The 19,034-nt window shown below is 35.5% G+C and overlaps 1 pseudogene; it reads left to right on the forward strand.

Annotated features, from left to right (window-relative positions):
* Positions 1–1,474: 1,474 nt before the first annotated feature.
* LOC122306180 lies at positions 1,475–18,301 on the forward strand (annotated as a pseudogene).
* Positions 18,302–19,034: the final 733 nt, after the last annotated feature.

Here is a 19,034-nt window from a genome sequence, read left to right on the forward strand (position 1 = left end):
TGAGTCTAGGCGCTCACAATAGGCCAACAGATATGTAGCTAGACCGTTGCGTTGTAAAATTCAACTAAAATTAATTCAATTTAGTGTAATTTTAAGATAAGTTTAACATTCAAATACTCAAATTATTAAATTCATCTTAATTCAAAACCTTCTTATATATAGGACCCACAATCATTTTCAACTCAATACACATTTATACGTGAGACCCACAACCTTTTTTAATTTTTATAAATAGTACTAAATTCATCTTAACATTCTAACACATTTAAATTTATTTTAAGTTGGCACCACATAACTCACTCTACTTACTCAACGCATTACTTTCATAAAGAACTTAGTTCAGTTTAGCTTAGCTCAACATCCAAACTAATGTTTGAATGTCAAAACCATTCATCTCAAACTAATTATTAATGAGACCTATCACTTTTTTTACTTTTTATAAAAAAAATTAAACACATCTCAACCTATTTAGATTCAAATACATTTAAATGGAATCAATAAAATTATTCACTGATCAACTTAAATCATTTAAAATCATCTCAATATCCAAACGCATAAATCTTTAAGACCTTAATCCATGTTTATTTACGAGAAAATAATGTTATATCATCTGGAATTTATCACAAAGACGAAAAGGATAAAGAAAATTTACAGTATTGACCGTTATCTTTTGTGTTTGTCATACAGCCGTTTATTTTGAACAAAAAGTAGAGGAGCATTTGAGAGAGAGATATTCATGTGGTGAGAGTTCCTTTAATTCAAATAATTATTTTTAAATTAAATGGTTCGTAGATCAAATCCAAGATTAGTAAATCAAATTCTAAAATTGCAGGTGTTAGTGTCTCAGTCGGATTCTTGGCATTGGATGTTTGAAAAAAGTAGACTTTATACTGTGCGAAGTGGGTATAAACAGCTTCAAATTGTCAAGATTCAACTAGCAGGTGAGGGGTCTCGTGCCTCTTAGATTTCCTCTTTCTGGAGAGGGTTTTGGCATTTGAAAATTCCTCATAAATTGAAGGTGTTCGGTTGGAGGGCTTGTAATGAATATTTGCCTACTTTTAATAACCTGGTCAAGAAAGGTATTGATGTGGCAGATTGTTGTGTATTTTGTAAGAAGCCCAATGAAGATGTAGCCCATGCTTTATTTTTTTGTTCAGCTATCCAAAGTATTTGCTTATAATATGTGTCTGTACTGAATTCTTTACTTCCTGATATGTCCTTTTAGGATTTAGCATTGTTGGTTAAAGCACAAGGGGGAGAGGGAAGTCTTCTTACTTTTATTACTATGGCTTGGGGAGTGTGGTATAGAAGAAACCACTTTATTTATGAAAAATTTGCACCTAGTGTTAGTCATGTGATTGATAGAGCTTTGTCTATGATTTCTGATTTTAGACAAGTGTAGATTTTTGAGGGCCATAGACAATCTATGCATAAAGTCTTAAGTTGGTCATCTCCACCCCCAGGTTATATTAAGATGAATGTTGATGGCGCCAACTTTTTTAATCTTCAAAAAGCAGGTGTTGGAGTTGTGGTAAGGGACTGTCACGGGGATGTGCTTGCTGCTTATAGTAAATCTGAAAATGAGGTCTCCTCTCCAGAATTTATTGAAGCCATTGCAGTATTAAGGGGTCTACAACTCTATTCTCACTGGGATATTCAAAAGCTGATGGTGGAAACGGATTGCCTCTTTCTTGTGAACATATTAAATTCAGATGAGCTTATTTTGACAGACTTTGCTTTCATCGTTAAGGATATTAAAAGATTAATGCAGGGCTTCCAAGAGGTGAAATTTCTGCATGTTAGTAGGCAAGGGAATTCTGTGGCTCATCTTTTGGCAAGAAATGCTTGTAATTTTTCAGATTTGGTTCTATGGGCTGATTGTCCTTCTTTTGCTTCTCAAGCTATTTGGCTTGATAAACAATCTATTGTAAGGACTTGATTTTAATGGAATGTGATGTTGTTTATCAAAAAAAATTAAATACTACTCATCATCCCATACCACACATTTTACATATTTTAAAATTATTTTTCATTATTTTTATTTTTATTATTTTTATTTTATTTTATTCTTATTAAACTAATTGAGTTGTTCTACTTATCATCCATATACCACATACTTATTCTAGGAAAAATGAAAAAAAATAATAATTAAAAATGAGTTTAGTATGTGGGGTATAAAGATGATAAGTAAAATTATTATTCTACAAGCAATTTTTCACAATAAATATATTCCTAGAAATAGAAAAATTTAAAATCCAATACTTACCATTGAGGATTATTCCAAATCCCCACGGCAAAACAGGCCGTCAAAATTTCAATTACCTGGACTAGAGTCCTCGTCATCTGTTGTATGTGTGTGTGTATATATATTAAAAGAAAAAATACTTTAGTTACAAATGAATTATACAAAAGTAAATGTATATGTATACATTTATGTGTATGTTGTATGTATATATGATTTGAAGATTGATCTAGCTTATCGACCATATTTGCTCTAAATTTGGGGATAAGGAAAAGGGAAATTGAAAAATTCTATTCGTCATCCTCACACACCACACATCATATTTTTTTATATTTTTTTATTTTTCTCTTTCTAGATATGTGGTATATGGATGATGAGTAGAAAAATTTAATTAGTTTAAGAATAATAAAAAAAATTAAAAAAATATAATGTGTGGTGCATGAGGTTGGTGAGTAGCAAAACACTAAGGAAAAATGGAGCTAAAACGCCCTCCAAATTTGGCACGGAAAATCCAATCCCCCTCCACAAAAATGATGGCCACCTTCATCTCCCGCCCTTCCACACTACCCACCCCAAACCCATCGATTTCTCCATATTCTCTACCGGCACTTTCTAGGGTTTACCAAGATCATTTCCTATTTGGTGCCCTAGAATTGCTTTTGTTTTGTTTTTCTTTTTATTTTCTTATGTACTGTTTGTTTTGGGGGTTCTAGAGGTATTTCAAAGTTGGCGAATCACTAGCTTCATGTTCAACTCGAGTATTTTTTCTTTTTATTATTATCCTTGTTATATGTTTGGTTGTTGAGAAACCTAGCTCTTTTTAGGAACCAAACCTAGCATTGTTTTTAAATTTATAGTTTATTGGGGTTTATATTGTTTTTTTTTTAACAAGTTATTGGATGGAATTTCAACTTGATTGATAAGATTGTTTGTATGATCATAACAATGAAATTAATCTATGTTGGATAGCTTAGAAATTTGGCAATTTGCGCTCAAATTGCTATTAGTTTTGACTATCTAAGGCATTGCATATTTTCCACCATGATGAAATGGATGTTGAGTGGCAGTGAATGCATGGCCTTTGATGCAATACAAAATTATGTAAAAATCAATATTTATGTGAGATAAGTCATTAGAAATTCATGAAGATGTTCAGTCACAACCCTCAACACCACTCCACCCAACCCTGAACTTTTAGTTTCTTTTAGAAATAGTTTCTTTTTATTTTATAAGTAATTTTTTTTTTTTTAAGAAGAGGATGGTACTCCAATTTTATTAATAATCCTCACTTTTGGCGGAGGAAAACCGTGTTACAACCCGACACTTGGGGGTTACAAATACACAATAAGGCCAAACCCAAGCATCAAAAACTAAAATACTCAAAACAATAAATAACTAATACAGGACAGACCAAAACACTACCTGAAGAGAGTCGAGAAGAAGTACATGCAAGAAAGAGCACAAAAAAACCAAAGGATCAATCAATTAGAGCTAAATAAGACATACCTAGTAGTACTACGTAGTTCGCAGATAAGGGAGACCAAATCTATCCATACGAAGAAGGCCTTAAAGCTTGCTGGGAAAAAAATCATGAGCATCAAACCATTTCGAGTTAGGACCCTCCGCTCCCTGCTTGGCAAGAAAATCAGCCACAACATTACCTTCTCAAAAAACATGTTTTATCGTATACTTCATACAAGAAAGATAGCCCTGAAGTTCATCCCAGAAATCTTCTAAGTACCAAATATTACAGTTTCTTTTAGTGATCCAGTTGACAAGAAGTTGATAATCAAACTCAATCTCTGTGACAAAATCCTAGATGATGACAACGGCGAATCCCTTCCAACAAACTTCTCATCTCCACAAAATTATTGGAACCCTGACCCAAAAACACAGAATAAGCCCCAAGTAATTTACCATCTTCATCACGAATAACTCCTCCAGCTCCAGCTGGGCCAGGATTACCCAAACTACTTTCATCAATATTAAGCTTAACACATCCCTGTTGAGGGCGAAACCATCTCACCACATGAACCTTTTTAGGACTTGGAGTTAAAATATGAATATCCAAATGGTTTAAAATAGCCACATCCTTCTTGGAAATCCTGGAAGATTTTAAAAACAAAGTCATAATCTTGCGAAGCCAAAGTTTAATAACATACTAAATCGAATCAACTGTGTCATTCTTGGCCTGAAATCTATCTTTGCAACGCCGATCCCATAGATTCCAAGAGATAATAGAAGGAAGAATGCCAAAAATAGTTCTCAATTGGGAAGATTTACCAACACGCCAGAACCAAAAATTGATTTGCTCTTTCCAAGTTTGAAAAGCGCCCATATGCACACCTAGATTGATGGCAGCTAAACGCCAAATTTGTCTAGCAATATCACCAGAGCAAAGAACATGATTAAGATCCTCTGTATGACCCTGAGAACAACAATTACATCTAGAAGCCAAAGGTATCCCAACTCTTTTGATCTGATCATCAACACTTAAATAATTATAATGCGCCTTCCACATCATAATAGAAATCTTCTTAGGAATATTCATGTGCCAAATCCAATGAGCCCAAGGGAGAGGAGGTGCATGAACCCTGATACAGTCCCAAGCACTTTTAGTAGTAAACTTCCCAGCATCATCCTTCAACCAGATTAAGACATCATCACCCTCTTTTATAAGTAATTGATGACCAAAGCAAGGGGTTATTGTTTTTTTAATAAGTAACTAAAGCAAGGAATTATAGTATTTTCCATACATAGTGAAGCGGGAAGGGGTAAACCTCTTTTATGATCATGGCCAAAAATAAATGGTTGATAATCCTCAGCATACAAAAATAGAAATGAAAACGATTGTAAGAAGTGATTTCATCGATCTCAATTGATACTCATTGTTATGCCTCCTTGTTGTAGTGCTTCAAATACATTCAATAATTCTAGCATTTTTCGTGCCACTTGTTTTATTTTTGTTATTGAAAGAGTAATTGTTAGCTCAAAAGTATCACCTTTAATATATCACATTTTTAACATTATTGGCATTTGTGGAAGGCCAATACGTTCATAACTTATGGGTACCTTTTATTTAATTTTTTAAATAGGTTTTTACACATACGTAAGTTACCTGCTTTATCTTCCAAATGGGATTGAAACTTTCAAAGCAGGGGCCTGGGAAGATTGAAAACCTAAGTTTACATAATCATCTTATCAATTGCCTTAGCAATAGCTTTTATATACGTAACTTGGTATCTAGCAACGAAGGCGATTGCTCGTTTTTGGTTATGATTTAGACATGTCATACATCAGAGATCGTGTTCTGGAAATGTCATTCCCTGCAGAACATATGTGAACAATATATTGTAATCTTCTCTGCCAAGTTCAATTCATGCTGGACATGAGACATCAGGGACATTATAAGGTGAACATTACAACCTTAAATTTCGATATCACCTCATTCGCAATGAATATCCATTCTTTATATTTGATTCGGTGATACCCCAGTTGCTTCATTCATAGTGGTAATTTTTTATAATATACCCAACTTTTATTGACAAAATAAGAGCAACCCCCCCTTCTCCCATTCTCTTAAACAATAATTGCGTTAAACATAGTTAAAGATATTGTATCGGATCCATTAGAAATTCCACAAGAAAAGCCATCTTCTAGGTTTTCAACTATTATGAGTTGGGGGGAGGAGCAATTTCATAATATTGTAGCCAATGGTTATGCTCGATGTATTGCTGCTTGGTCATTATATGGTTGTTATTGAATAAAACATCGAAGTGGAGATAACATCAATGCCACTTAAACAATCCTTTATTGCTTTTTTGCCACATTCTGGGAATTAGTATTCCTGGTATTTGAATGATATAAACCTTTGATCTTCTCAATATTATATACATATAGGGGAAATGCATGTTGCTTGAGTTTCGAAGTACTCCTAGTTGTAATTCTTAGATCACTCTTTTTCCTACCTTCTAGTTACATATAACAGCTTTATTATGGGGTTTTTCCTCTTAAAATTGATCACTCGCCCCCCCCCCGGTCTACTTGGTTCAGGGCCCAACTAACACATGAAACACTATGCCTAGGGAATACGGTCGCAAGATCGAAACTCAAAGGAATTGATAAGGGCCTGCACAAGTGGTAGAGCATGTGGTCAAATTCAATGCAAAGGACAAAACCTTATCAACCCTTGACATATGAATAACAAGACTTGTCCTTAACGGGATGGTACTTACTTTCATACAAGTGCTGCATGGTGTGTATGTGTGTGTATATAACAACTATATTATGTTTGCACTTCTCTAATATTATTGATGTCAACACAATTACTACACATTACTACCCAGAATTTTTTACTTGTCAAGTCTTTGGCATTAACAATTTACATTACTCATCAAGTCTCATATCTCTCTCTCTTTGTGCTTGTGTGTACGCATATATAACATTTCTTCTTTAACGGTATCTTGCAGGTCTACAATCTCTATAAAGAAGAAACTTATGATCCATCACATTTTTATGGCCGTGTGGAGGCATATCCTTTTGATGACAACCATGTTCCAGCTCTCCAAATGATTAAGATTTTTTGTGAAAGTGTACATTCATGGCTAACACATGACCCAGGAAATATTTTTGTTGTACATTGCACGGTATTGGTTGCACACAGGCCATTGTAATTTTAAAGATGTTTCATTTTATCTGTAGTTTTCTGAAGGGGCTTTCATCTTTTTACTGAAAGATCAGATATATGCTTCCCATGTGTCTGTTTCCCTTGTCCGTAAACGATGGAAGTGCCTTTATACAGTTGCATGTGGAATTTTACTGATGACCACTGAACATTGTCCATTGATCTCACAACATGTGTGCAAATTGTTTTCAATAAAAAAAAAATGTGGAATATGAAATATGCCAAATTTGTATGTCATTTTAGCAACCTGAATATCGTAAGTTATAATTTTTTTTTTTTTAATTTTTTGTGTGTGGAAATATTTGAGAAGTTGGTTGCTTCATGATTCATTCAATTAGAAGTGATGCACTATTCTTCATTATTTTCAATTACATGGTTTTGCATCTAATTCAAATCTGTAAGAAGTTGACACAACGCAATAGCAAGTCAATTTCCTTTTATTTGCATATGGTTCTGGAGTAAGTTCTTAGCAAACCTTGGCTTAATTTACTCATTTCCCATCGAGAAGTAGCTTTCGACCCTTCGAATAATTACAACCCAGATCTGTTCCTATATCTATAAGACTATATATGAATGTAATGCATATGTTGATATGGACAATAAAGGAACACTAGCAAACAAGATGCCAAACCCAATCATGTTTTGGCCATGTCCAATGAAAACCGACAATTGCACCAATAAGAAAGTCATGCTCTGGTCAAAAGCCGCTGCAAGAAAGAGGGAAGACTATATAGGTTGTTGGTTGAGGCACCAGGAAAAGAAAAGGCCATGCTAACATATAAATCTTTATTCTTTTAAGAAAAAATAAAGTTGTGCCCTTAGAGATGACTAGCAAAACAAGATTTGTTACAAAGGCTATCTGATCGCAATGTGGTGATCTAGATGACAAGCATTGTTTAAAATTTATTTTAGAATTTTTGCTTTGATGGATCTTATCTCTATTCTTTTAATAAACCAGTCATAAAATTTTAGGCTAAAATGCATTGGAAAATAAATAAAAGAAAGGCAAGTGTTTTCAGGCCAAAATTCGAAGAGGATTGAGCTTGAAGTCACTAGAGGCATTCTACTTCTTAGTTCTCCAGAAAAAATGGCTATTCAGTATATATTGTTTTGGTTAACTTGGTGTTAGGCCGTGTATGTAATAACATTCTATAATGGTATGTATACTTTCTGACTTCAAGCTGATGACCAAACACATTATGTTGAACAGGTTTCAATACCAAGCCAATGTTGTTATGTGGGATACTAGGAAAGTATACTTTATTTTCCTAGGGGAATCAGAAATGGAATGACAGATGTGAAATTATTGCAACATACCAGTGCTAGTGCTACAGGTCGTTTGCTCTCCTTTAATAATGCACATAAAGAACCTGACCAAGATGACTAGAAGATTCTAGCCTTATTCTTTTATTCCTTTTCCTATTATGATTAGTTGTATATTGATTCTTTCATTTTTCTCTTTTTGCTAGAAATCATTTGTGTATTGAGAGTCTATTAAAGTCGAATGTATAGAAACTTTTCATGTAATGAGAATTGGAAAGTAGAGGAAATTCCCTTCATCCTGTTTTCTTACATGGTATCGATAGCGTAGGCTAATCCTTTGCTTTTTCTTTCTTTTCTTTTTTTCTTTCATCTTGGAAGAATAATCAACCAATACCAAGAATGACAAACCCTCTTCCCCCTTTCTTAATTATTCTGTCCCAAATAATCTCTATCACGTTGATCATGGAGATAGCACCACTGTGATTCTTGTTACCGACCTTTCCACCACTGATAATTATGCAACATGGTCACGAGTTATGCGCCGAGCTCTTAGAGCAAGGAACAAGCTTGGTTTCATCAATGGAAGCATTGTCAAAGCCACTAGCCCTGAAGATCCCTTGCTCGATGCTTGGGAAGATGCAGTGATGATTGAGCTGAAATATTGCATGTTTTAGCTATTTAAAACCAATGTATTTTAAATTCTTCATGACACTATTATTGGTTTTAAATGAAAAAAATAGTTAATAAGCATAAATACGAGTTGCGATTTTTAATTGATTAATATCATGTTTATGCTTAATTTTATAACTATGATTTAATGGGACAATATTTCCTCACATATATAGTTTATTTGTGATAATCTATTTTTCTTTTAATTTATTTTTTTTAGTGTTATTTTTATTTTCAGTTCAAATAAATCCAATTGGAACTGTTGACCATGAAGAGAAAGAAATAAGAGATGCGACTTACGGGCCAACTCTTCATCTATCTTGTTGTTCTCAATCGGTTAGGATTATTCGAATAGAGCTTAAAGTAGCAGCAGATGAAGCAGAAGCAGAAGAATCACTCGGACAGAAATAGACCAGCTCACATGCAGCAGACCACTCGGACAGCCAACAGCAGGACCCACTCACATGAAGCAAACATGCAGCACTCAACAAACAACCTTGGCTGGCTGGCAGACTTCACGGAAAGAGGCACAGAAGAAAATTATCTTTTTCGTTTGAGTGGAGATACTTTTTCGTTTTCATACTTTTCGTTCATTTGAGAGAAAGGAACCACTCATCAAGTCGAAGGGGACAGAATTATATGTTGTGCCGTGATTGAAGGAGAGTGGGTGAGCAACCGTGTAGTCAACCAATGGTGCTGGAATTTTATTACACTTAAAAGTATTAAAATGCTGGACGACAAAGTGAGGAAGGGGACAGGTGAGAAATGGAGGGCAGCCGAGTGATTGAAGGAGAGAGAAGGAGCTTTGGTTGATGCGAGATTGAAGGGGAGTGGGGTCGGTTTGGTAGAGAAAGAAAGTGCATGAATATAGTGAGTGTGGTGTGGGGTCGGTTTAGGAGAGTAGAGAAGGAACCGATTGGTTTAAATTGTAAAAGAAAAGAAAGCAGAAGGGGCTAGCTGGAGTGAGACCAGCTTGGTGAGAGAGGGAGAGGTGTTACGTGACATAGAGAAGCTGGCGGTGATAAGCTTGAGACGAAAAGTTACGTGAGAGGGGGTCTGGGTGGAAGAGAGCTGGAGTGAGACCAGCTACTCTTAAGGAGTGGTCGGTTGTCATTTTTTTAGTTTTGCTAGATTATTTTTCAAAACTTTTTTTTGGCAGCAGTTTTCATTCTGGTTTTCGTAGAGATTCTAGCAGCAGTAGGAGATTAGACTTTAAAAGTTTATTTTCTTTCTCTTTCGTTAGTTGCAGAATGGAGCAGCTTATTGTTCTTCTTCGTTTAAGACAGAAGCAGCTGAGTTAGTTTATTTATTATTTTTCGTTCAGACGCTGGGTGCATTTGATGTATCTTTCTTTTCACTTTGTTTTCGTTCCAGACCTGGTAGCAGTAAAGTGGTGTTGTTTTTTATTCATTCTTCCTTTTTCGTTTTAGACGAAGGCAGTAGCTTACTTTTGTGGAGTCCTTCGGCATTGGAGCAGTAGGAGCTTGAAGTCTTGGTTTTCTTATTTTGTTTTCTGTTTTCAAGTGGCAGCAGCAGAATTTTGTTCTTAGCTTTGGTTATGTTTTCTTTTCGTTCTTGTTAGTTTAGAGTTTAAGAGATGGCTGGAATTTATTTTCTGTTACCTTTACCTTTTCGTTTACGTTGCTTATTGTAGTTTTTATACTTGTTCCTTTATCTTTCGTCCGGTTAATATTAGTTTTCATCTCATTTGAATACGTTCTCACAGATTTTAATATGGCTTTGTTAAGATTAATTTTTGTTGTTAGAAACATCATGTGTAGCTAAATTCTAAAACTTGGGTTGTGGAATGAGACTTAATTTATTTTAGGTTCTAGATCGATGCAATATTTTATGGTTGAATGTTGATTTCACTAAGTTACTAGTTGGATTTAAATTGAAAATAGATTGAAACTCTTGCTCTTGTTTTGTTGTTGACGTAAGGCACAACAAAAGCTTGAAAATTATCAAGGCTTCTCTCGTTTGTTTGTTAATGTGTGTCCGGCTAGTAAAATAGAAAATCCCTTAGGAAAATATTGCAAAACTTGAGCTTAACCTTTTTATCTTCCGATTATCAATGCCTTGATTGGGTTGTTAATCGAGAAAATTATCTAGAATCCAAAATAAAGAAAGTCCCAAACCCAACCCAAGTGTTCGTTAATTTGTTTTCTTTTTAGACACTCCAATTTCAATTTCGATTATCTTTTTGCATTGCATTTTAATTAATTCGTTAGTCATTTACATTTCAATCCGACAATCAAACATCTAAAAATATGAATCTAGTCCATGACTAGTAACCTCTTCCATCCTTTGTACATATCATCCTATTGTATTCTCTTTGTGAAGTTTTTCACAGTTTTTCAACAAGTTTAATTTTAAGCAACTTTCCCTGTGGATTCGATCCTGTAAGATACTACAACGCCTGTATACTTGCAGGTAAAACTGCACTAGATTTTTGATTCATTAATTTGAGTCAAAGTTTAGTCGCAACAAGTGACATGATTGTATCATGGATACAAAATTCTATCAGCACTGTTGTGAAATCGAGTGTTGCTTTTGTTGATGATGCACGGGATGTTTGGAATGAGCTCAGGGACCGCTTCACCCAGAGAAATGGACCTCGTATCCTCCAATTGAAAAGGAATTTGGCTAACCTGCGACAAGAAAATGACCCAGTGAGTATTTACTATGGTAAACTCAAGATTCTATGGGATGAGCTTGCTATTTATGATCCTATACCTGCTTGTACTTGTGGGCAATTGACTGTTCTAAATGATAGATATCAAAGGGGCAATGTCATTCAATTTCTTATGGGACTAAACGATAGGTACACTAATGCTAGAGACCAGGTCATGCTTCTTGATCCCATTCTCCTTGTCAACAAAGTCTTTTCCATCATTCAACAACAAGAACAACATCACCAAATCATTTCTACTTCCCCAAACCCAAGCACTATGACCTTGTTTACCAACACTTCTTTCAAACCCAATGTAAAAAAATCTATGAGTAGGAAGAAGAATAGACCATATTGCTCTTATTGTCGTATACAAGGTCACGCTCTTGACAATTGCTTCAAAATAGGAAATGCACAACCTCCCTTTTGCACTCATTGCAATCAAACTGGTCATTTGATTGAAAAGTGTTATAAGTTACATGGCTATCCTCCGAGGCACAAATTACATAAGGGAAAGAATTCTGGACCATTTGTTAATCAAACAAGCTTATCAATTGACTCCAACCCAGAAGAAAACCTTGAGGATCGAGTGAGTTTCACTAAGGAGCAATATCAGCAACTTGAATTTGCTCCAGTACAAGGATTGTTTTATTGCTTCCCCTTTAGTGAATCATGCACAGGTTATTCATTAACCTACTTGCAGTGAACCTAAGGCTTCAAAAATATCTGGTATACTTCTTTGTTTCTCCTCTTTTAATAATAGATCTCTGCACTCTTCTGAGGTTCCTTGGATAATAGATTCGGGTGCCACAGATCACATGATCTGTAACACTTCTTTCTTTTCTTCTATCATTTCAGAAGTTTCTTACTCAGTTAAATTTCCTAATGGTATTTCCACTTTTGTCACACATTTAGGCAATGTTCAAGTCACCAAGAACATTCTACTCAAGAATGTCTTGTGTGTACCATCTTTATCTTTTAATTTAATTTCTGTCAAAAGACTTACAGAGTCACTTACTTGTTGTTTGTTTTTCTTGTCTAATTGTTGCTTCATTCAGGATCTTTCCACTTGGACCACAATTGGGATGGGTGAAGTCAAAAGTAGTCTCTATCATCTCCTGCCAGAAACAGATGCTCCAAATGCCCTTGTAGCAGTTTTATCATCTATGTCAGCCACTTTGTCACCTACCTCAGTTTCTGTCATAAAGAATAGAAATATATCTCACCTTTGGCATTGTCATATTGGTCACATTTCTAATTCCAGGCTTGTTTCAATTGATGATCCTAATGTAAAAGACACTTTCAATTCCACTAAAGTCACCCCTTGTTCTATTTGTCCAATTGCCAAGCAACACAAACTTTCTTTTCCTGCTAAACATCACAAAACTCATGCCATTTTTTATATGAGCCATTGTGATCTTTGGGGCCGTGTTCTATACCTACCTACAATGGGAGTAAATTCTTCTTAACCATTGTTGATGATTTTTCAAGAACAACTTGGGTTTATTTACTTCACACAAGTCAAAGACCAAAAAAATGCCTTGATTCCTTCTATAATATGATAGAAACTCAATTTAATACTAATGGAATTGAATTGCAAATGATAGAATTTTTTAACCAAAAGGGTATCATTCATCAAAGATCTTGTATGGAAACCTCTCAACAAAATAGAATAGTTGAGAGAAAACACCAACACATTTGAAATGGTGCTAGAACCCTATGTTTTCAATCTGGTTTACCTTTGCATTTCTAGAATGATTGTATCCTCACAGCTATTTACTTAATCAACCAAACCCCTACTCCCTTACTTGGCAATAAATCTCCTTATGAAACTTTGTTTTTTGTCAAACCCACATATACTCACCTTAGAGTTTTCGAGTGTCTTTGTTTTGCCACAACCATTATTCGTGGTCGCAAAAAATCTGATCCAAGAGGCAAACAGTGTACCTTTCTAGGTTATCCCTTTGGAGTTAAGGGATACAAACTCTTGGACCTTGAAACTCAAAGTACTTTTGTTCCTATGAATGTTATTTTTCATGAACAATATTTTCCGTTTCTTTCTCTCCATCCCACTGACTCTAAACATTGTTCTCCACCTGTTTTCACTACTCCTGTGCCTGATTTGCTTGATTATCCTCCTCCCACAACTTCTATATCTTCACATTTACCTTGTTCCACTAATTACACTCCATCACCTTCCACCACTATACATATTGAATCACCTCCTGGGCATACAATTTCTCAACTTCCTACATCCTCATTTTCTCCCATTGAGCCCACTCTCCGCAAGTCCATTAGAACTTGGACGGCTCCTCACTATCATCAGGACTTCCATTGCCAGCAAGCTATTTCGACTCCCATTTCCCAATCCAAGATTCAGGTATCTTCTCTGAAAAAGTAGTGGTTCTACCAATCACTACACCTAGAGGGGGGTGAATAGGTGTACTCCAATTTTTGTGGTCTTTTGAAAAATAGTTAAACAATCAGTTAATAAATAAATTAAATAACACAAATAATTAACACATGATCTTGATCACGAAATGGAAACTCATTTGAATAACATATTCAAAATCTAAAACCACTCCAGGTGTAAGACACCACCTCAAATCCACTATAGAAAATAAGTTTATTACAATCAATTTAGAAACACTCACAAAACTTTTTTAATAGTTAAACTTGGCTTGCATCACCACAAGTGACCCACTCGATCTCTATACGCATGTAGTGTCGGAACTCCAACCTTTCTATAGCTTCCACGAGAACCTCTCGATCTCTGCATCAATAGCAGGTCCAGACTCTTCCGGCCAACAAATATGTCCACTTCAATGGACTCATGTAAAAGTTGATTTTGATTGTGGTGTGGTGGAGGTGTGTTTATCCAAGAGAGAATCAACCAAGTGGGGGAGAGGTTGCTCTAAAAAGTTCTTGGAGACCTTTAGGGTTTTTGCTCTAATTCTCCACACCTAGAACAGAAAAAAAGTTGTTCTATTTATAGTCCAAATCAAAGGAGGCGCTTCAAAACCCTAAATTTTAAGTGATATGCAACATTGGCTCGAGCGAAGGTCAAGCAACAGATTTTGTCTGAGTTCGCTCGAGCGCCCTATTGAGCGAGGGTCGAGCGAAGACATCTGTTTTGACCAATAATGAGCACACTTCAAGCCTTTTCGCTTCAACACTTATTACAACACTATTTTACACAGGTTTTCACAAGAACATGCTAATCCACTCATTTTTCCCTCAACATTCTCTTCTTTCTACTTGGTCTTTTCCATTACAAAATTACTTGTCTAATGATAAAATTTCCCCTTATTTTCAAGTCTTTTCTTCTTCTATTTCTTCTGTTTTTGAGCCTACTTGCTACAACCAAGCAATAAAAGATTCTAAGTGGTGCATGGCTACGGATGCTAAATTGCATGCCTTAGAACAAAACAACGCTTAGATTCTCACAGATTTATCCCTTGGAAAAGAGCTTATAGATTCAAATGGTAGTGTGGAAAGGTTAAAGGCTCGTTTAGTTGCAAAGGGATACACCCAGCAAGAAGGCATCGATTACACAGAAACTTTCTTACTAGTGGCAAAAATGGTGACTTTCAGATGTCTATTATCTATTGCTGCAATTCGAGGTTGGAATTTACATCAATTTGATGTCAATAATGCCTTCCTCCATGGTGATTTAGAAGAGGAAATCTATATGAATAAACCCCATGGTTAATCCAAAGGAGGCCCTAATCAATTTTGCAAGTTATTAAAGAATCTCTATGGCTTGAAACAAGCCTCTAGGCAATGGTATGCTAAACTTACCTCATGTTTATTGGCTTTTGGTTTTTCTCAGTCCAAGGCTGATTATAGTCTTTTTGTCAAGACAACTAATGACTCTTTTACAACTCTCTTAGTCTATGTTGATGACATCCTTATGGCAAGTGACTCTCATGATTCTATAGCAGTCATCAAAGAATTTTTGAATGATCATTTCAAGATTAAGGGCCTTGGTTCCCTCCGTTACTTCCTTGGTATTGAAGTGGCTCATAGTTCTCAAGGGATTCACATTTGCCAATGCAAGTATGCTTTGGACATACTTGCTAACTCAAGAACTTTAGGTTCCAAACCTGTCAAGGTGCCGATGGACCAAAATTTCAAATTAAGCAAGGAAATTGGTTGTGTTGAAGGACCATTCCATTTATCGTCGGTTAATTGGGAGATTATTATATCTAACCATTACTCGCCCAGATATAAGTTATGTTGTGAGTCAATTCATGGCCACTCCTACCTCAATGCACTTGGGTGCTGCCTACAAAGTAAGTACATCAAGACAGCTCCAAGACAAGGCATTCTATTTTCTACAGCTTCTGTTTTGCAACTCCTTGCTTATTGTGACTTGAATTGGGCTTCTTACCCAGATACTCATCGATCGCTAGATATTGCATCCTTTTGGGCAACTCTCTTATATCTTGGAAGTCTAAAAAGCAAATAGTGGTTTCAAGCTCTTCAGCTGAAGCCGAATACAGAGCCATGGCAGCCACTTGTTCTGAGCTTATTTGGCTCAGATATCTCCTAATTGATCCTCAAATTCATCATCCTCAAGCTGCTCAACTCTTCTATGATAACCAAGCAGCTCTCCACATCACTGCAAACCCAATTTTCATGAGAGAACCAAGCACTTCGAATTATACTGTCATCTAATTCGAGACAAGATCCTAGATGGTTCTATTTCAACTTCTCATGTCTCCACACACTTGCAACTTGCAAATCTTCTCACCAAAGCCCTTCCTTCTTCTACTCTTAACTCTCATTTGCTCAAGATGGGAGTAATAAAATTTTACTCTCCATCTTGTGAGGGGTATTGCAACATACCAGTGCTAGTGCTACAGGTCATTTGCCCTCCTCTAATAATGCACGTAAAGAAGGAGCTGACCAAGATGACTAGAAGATTCTAGCCTTATTCTTTTATTCCTTTTTCTATTATGATTAGTTGTATATTGATTCTTTCATTTTTGTCTTTTAGCTAGCAATCAGTTATGTATTGAGAGTATAAAAGTCGAATGTACAGAAACTTTTCATGCAATGAGAATTCGAAAGCAGAGGAAATACCCTTCATCCTGTTTTCTTACAGAATTTGCCAGGACCATGTATCAGAGAATTGCGGCGGATCCGACTTTATGACATAATTAACATTGACCGAATCTTCTTTGTGATCTCAGAATTACAAGAGGTACTCCAGAAACTTGTAATGTTTGTAAGGAAATCTTGGTACTCCAAAAACTTCTTTGAGATTTTCATTGTTTTCATTAAGTTGAATGCGCCATTCATTTACTGCCATTCTTGGTTGATGGTTATCTCAAATGCTAATCAGTGCCCTTCAACTTTGGGAAAATGCGTTTGACATAATTCACGACCATCTTATTGATTATATTATAACTTGGTTTTATGTTTTTATCTAGTCTGTTGATGGGAGGATAGTTTTTTACCATGTCTTGAAAAATGCATGATGTTGCCATTTATTTTTCAGTTTTCTTTTTCGTTCTAATTCTCAGTTTTTCCCTAAAATAGTTCTTGATTTTGTTCCTCTAATTTTCCTACCAGTTCAAACATTTTTTAATTGAGTAAGGCTGCTCATCATCTTTTTATTATCATCATCTCATCATCTCATAATATGCAAGGAAATATTTGGAAAACTATTTGGTATGTTTCTCTTGTCTACCAATCATTTGATGCCACATTAAGGGATATTAAGAGGATGATGGTCAAAAGGATGATGAATAATATATTGTTTGTAGTTAGCTGCTTTTCTGTATCTGCACTAAAGAACTTTTTTGCCCTTGTTCACAGAAATCCAATCAGATGTACCGACCATATGTGGAAGTTTCGAGGAATTGCCGCAGACAAATTAAGAAGGGTTATGAAAGAATATGCAGTTCTGAGTACCATCTCTCTTTCACCAATGGTGATGAAGAGAATAAACCACAGTAAGAAGAATGTGTTGTAGTCCAAATGGACACAGAAAGTCCCATAATCTACCAGAAGACCTGTCTTGATCATTGTTTTGATAAACCTTTACAAGTACGTAATTCATGATTTTTGCACATAGATTTATACATTTTTGTTTATTAACAAGAAAAAATCCAAGTTGGAGATCATCTAGACTCACTTAAATCTTTTGATTGGACTGGTTACTGGAGATGTGCGCGTTATATTCTACCAAAAAATGTTTGGAGGGCGTCTGTTCTATTGTTGCTTCAATACAGCTTTTATTAGGAATGGTTTGTTACAGGTACTTCTATGGTTTTCTACTCGGGGATTAATAGTCTTTTGCTGTCTTCTATAATAGGAAGAGAATGTCAATCTAAGTTATCTAACCTTAGAACTTCTGGCAACTCCTTCGAATTATAGCATTGCGCCAATTTCACTAAATGCTCATGTGGCTTGAACCAGAACTAGTTTAGGATTTTAGGAATATTCATTATAATGAGTTTACTAGTTTTAGAAATACTCAGACAATGGAATATCTTTAAATTAATTTCTCAGATTCAGAATCGTGTGATATATATCCATTCACCAAAAATTAAGTCATTGATTTATTTGTGCTTAGTCTGGTTATCTTAGGCTTTCTGAATCATTGCAGCTCACTTTGAGGGATCTGGATAAAGTTGGGAAAAATGGAAGATCAATATGTGGCCCTGCTTTCTGCTTGGAGTTGCTATTTGGTCCTGCTAATGCAAAGCAGTCATTAAGGATTCCATCTGGAAATGATGCGGAATGTGATAACTTGTTCTGAAATATTAGCACATGTTTTGCATGAAGTGATTACATTGGATCATTTATCATTTAAACACATCTTTTTCTTGTAAGATCTTCTCACAAGATGGGCCATTTTTATAAGCCCCTCCAGTCTTACATACAACACAGTACTATATACCACTACCACCCTATTCGCCTTGCTGTCTTGCCGTCTAATTTTTCATTGGCAGGAGGCAATGGGAATAAGAGGAATGTTTTGTAAATCGGTATATGAGAGCATATTGCATGAAATGAGATTGATCTCTTTCCTGCATGAGAAGTGGATTTTTTTTGTCTTGTTATATATTATGTTTGATTTATTAGCAGTTGATTCTTTTGATGCAATTCATTAGTGTAAAGAGACTCCAATTATAATATTGATTAATCCTCTTGAGATATAAAAATCAATGGGATTTGAACATTATCATAGATTCATATCCCACCAACAGGTCAATAGTAAAAGATGCTGTTTGGGGATCAGAGGCTCCATGAAAGCAAAAATATGGAATATAGTGGTGTTGATGTTGGCCCGGGGGGCGGGGGGTGGCGGCCATGGCAGTGGCAAAAAAACAGGTGTGAGAGGACGCATGACTTGTGAGAATTTGAGTATATATGGCATCCATGGTCCCTGAAGCATGTAAACCATTTTTAAGTGTAAAAATAACATCAAAGTACATCGTCTGTGGAAAATTGAGGCATAAAAACTGGAGATGGGCTATGTTTCATAAGAT

This window comes from Carya illinoinensis, chromosome 4 (genome assembly GCF_018687715.1).
Source record: "Carya illinoinensis cultivar Pawnee chromosome 4, C.illinoinensisPawnee_v1, whole genome shotgun sequence".
Lineage (NCBI taxonomy): Eukaryota > Viridiplantae > Streptophyta > Magnoliopsida > Fagales > Juglandaceae > Carya > Carya illinoinensis.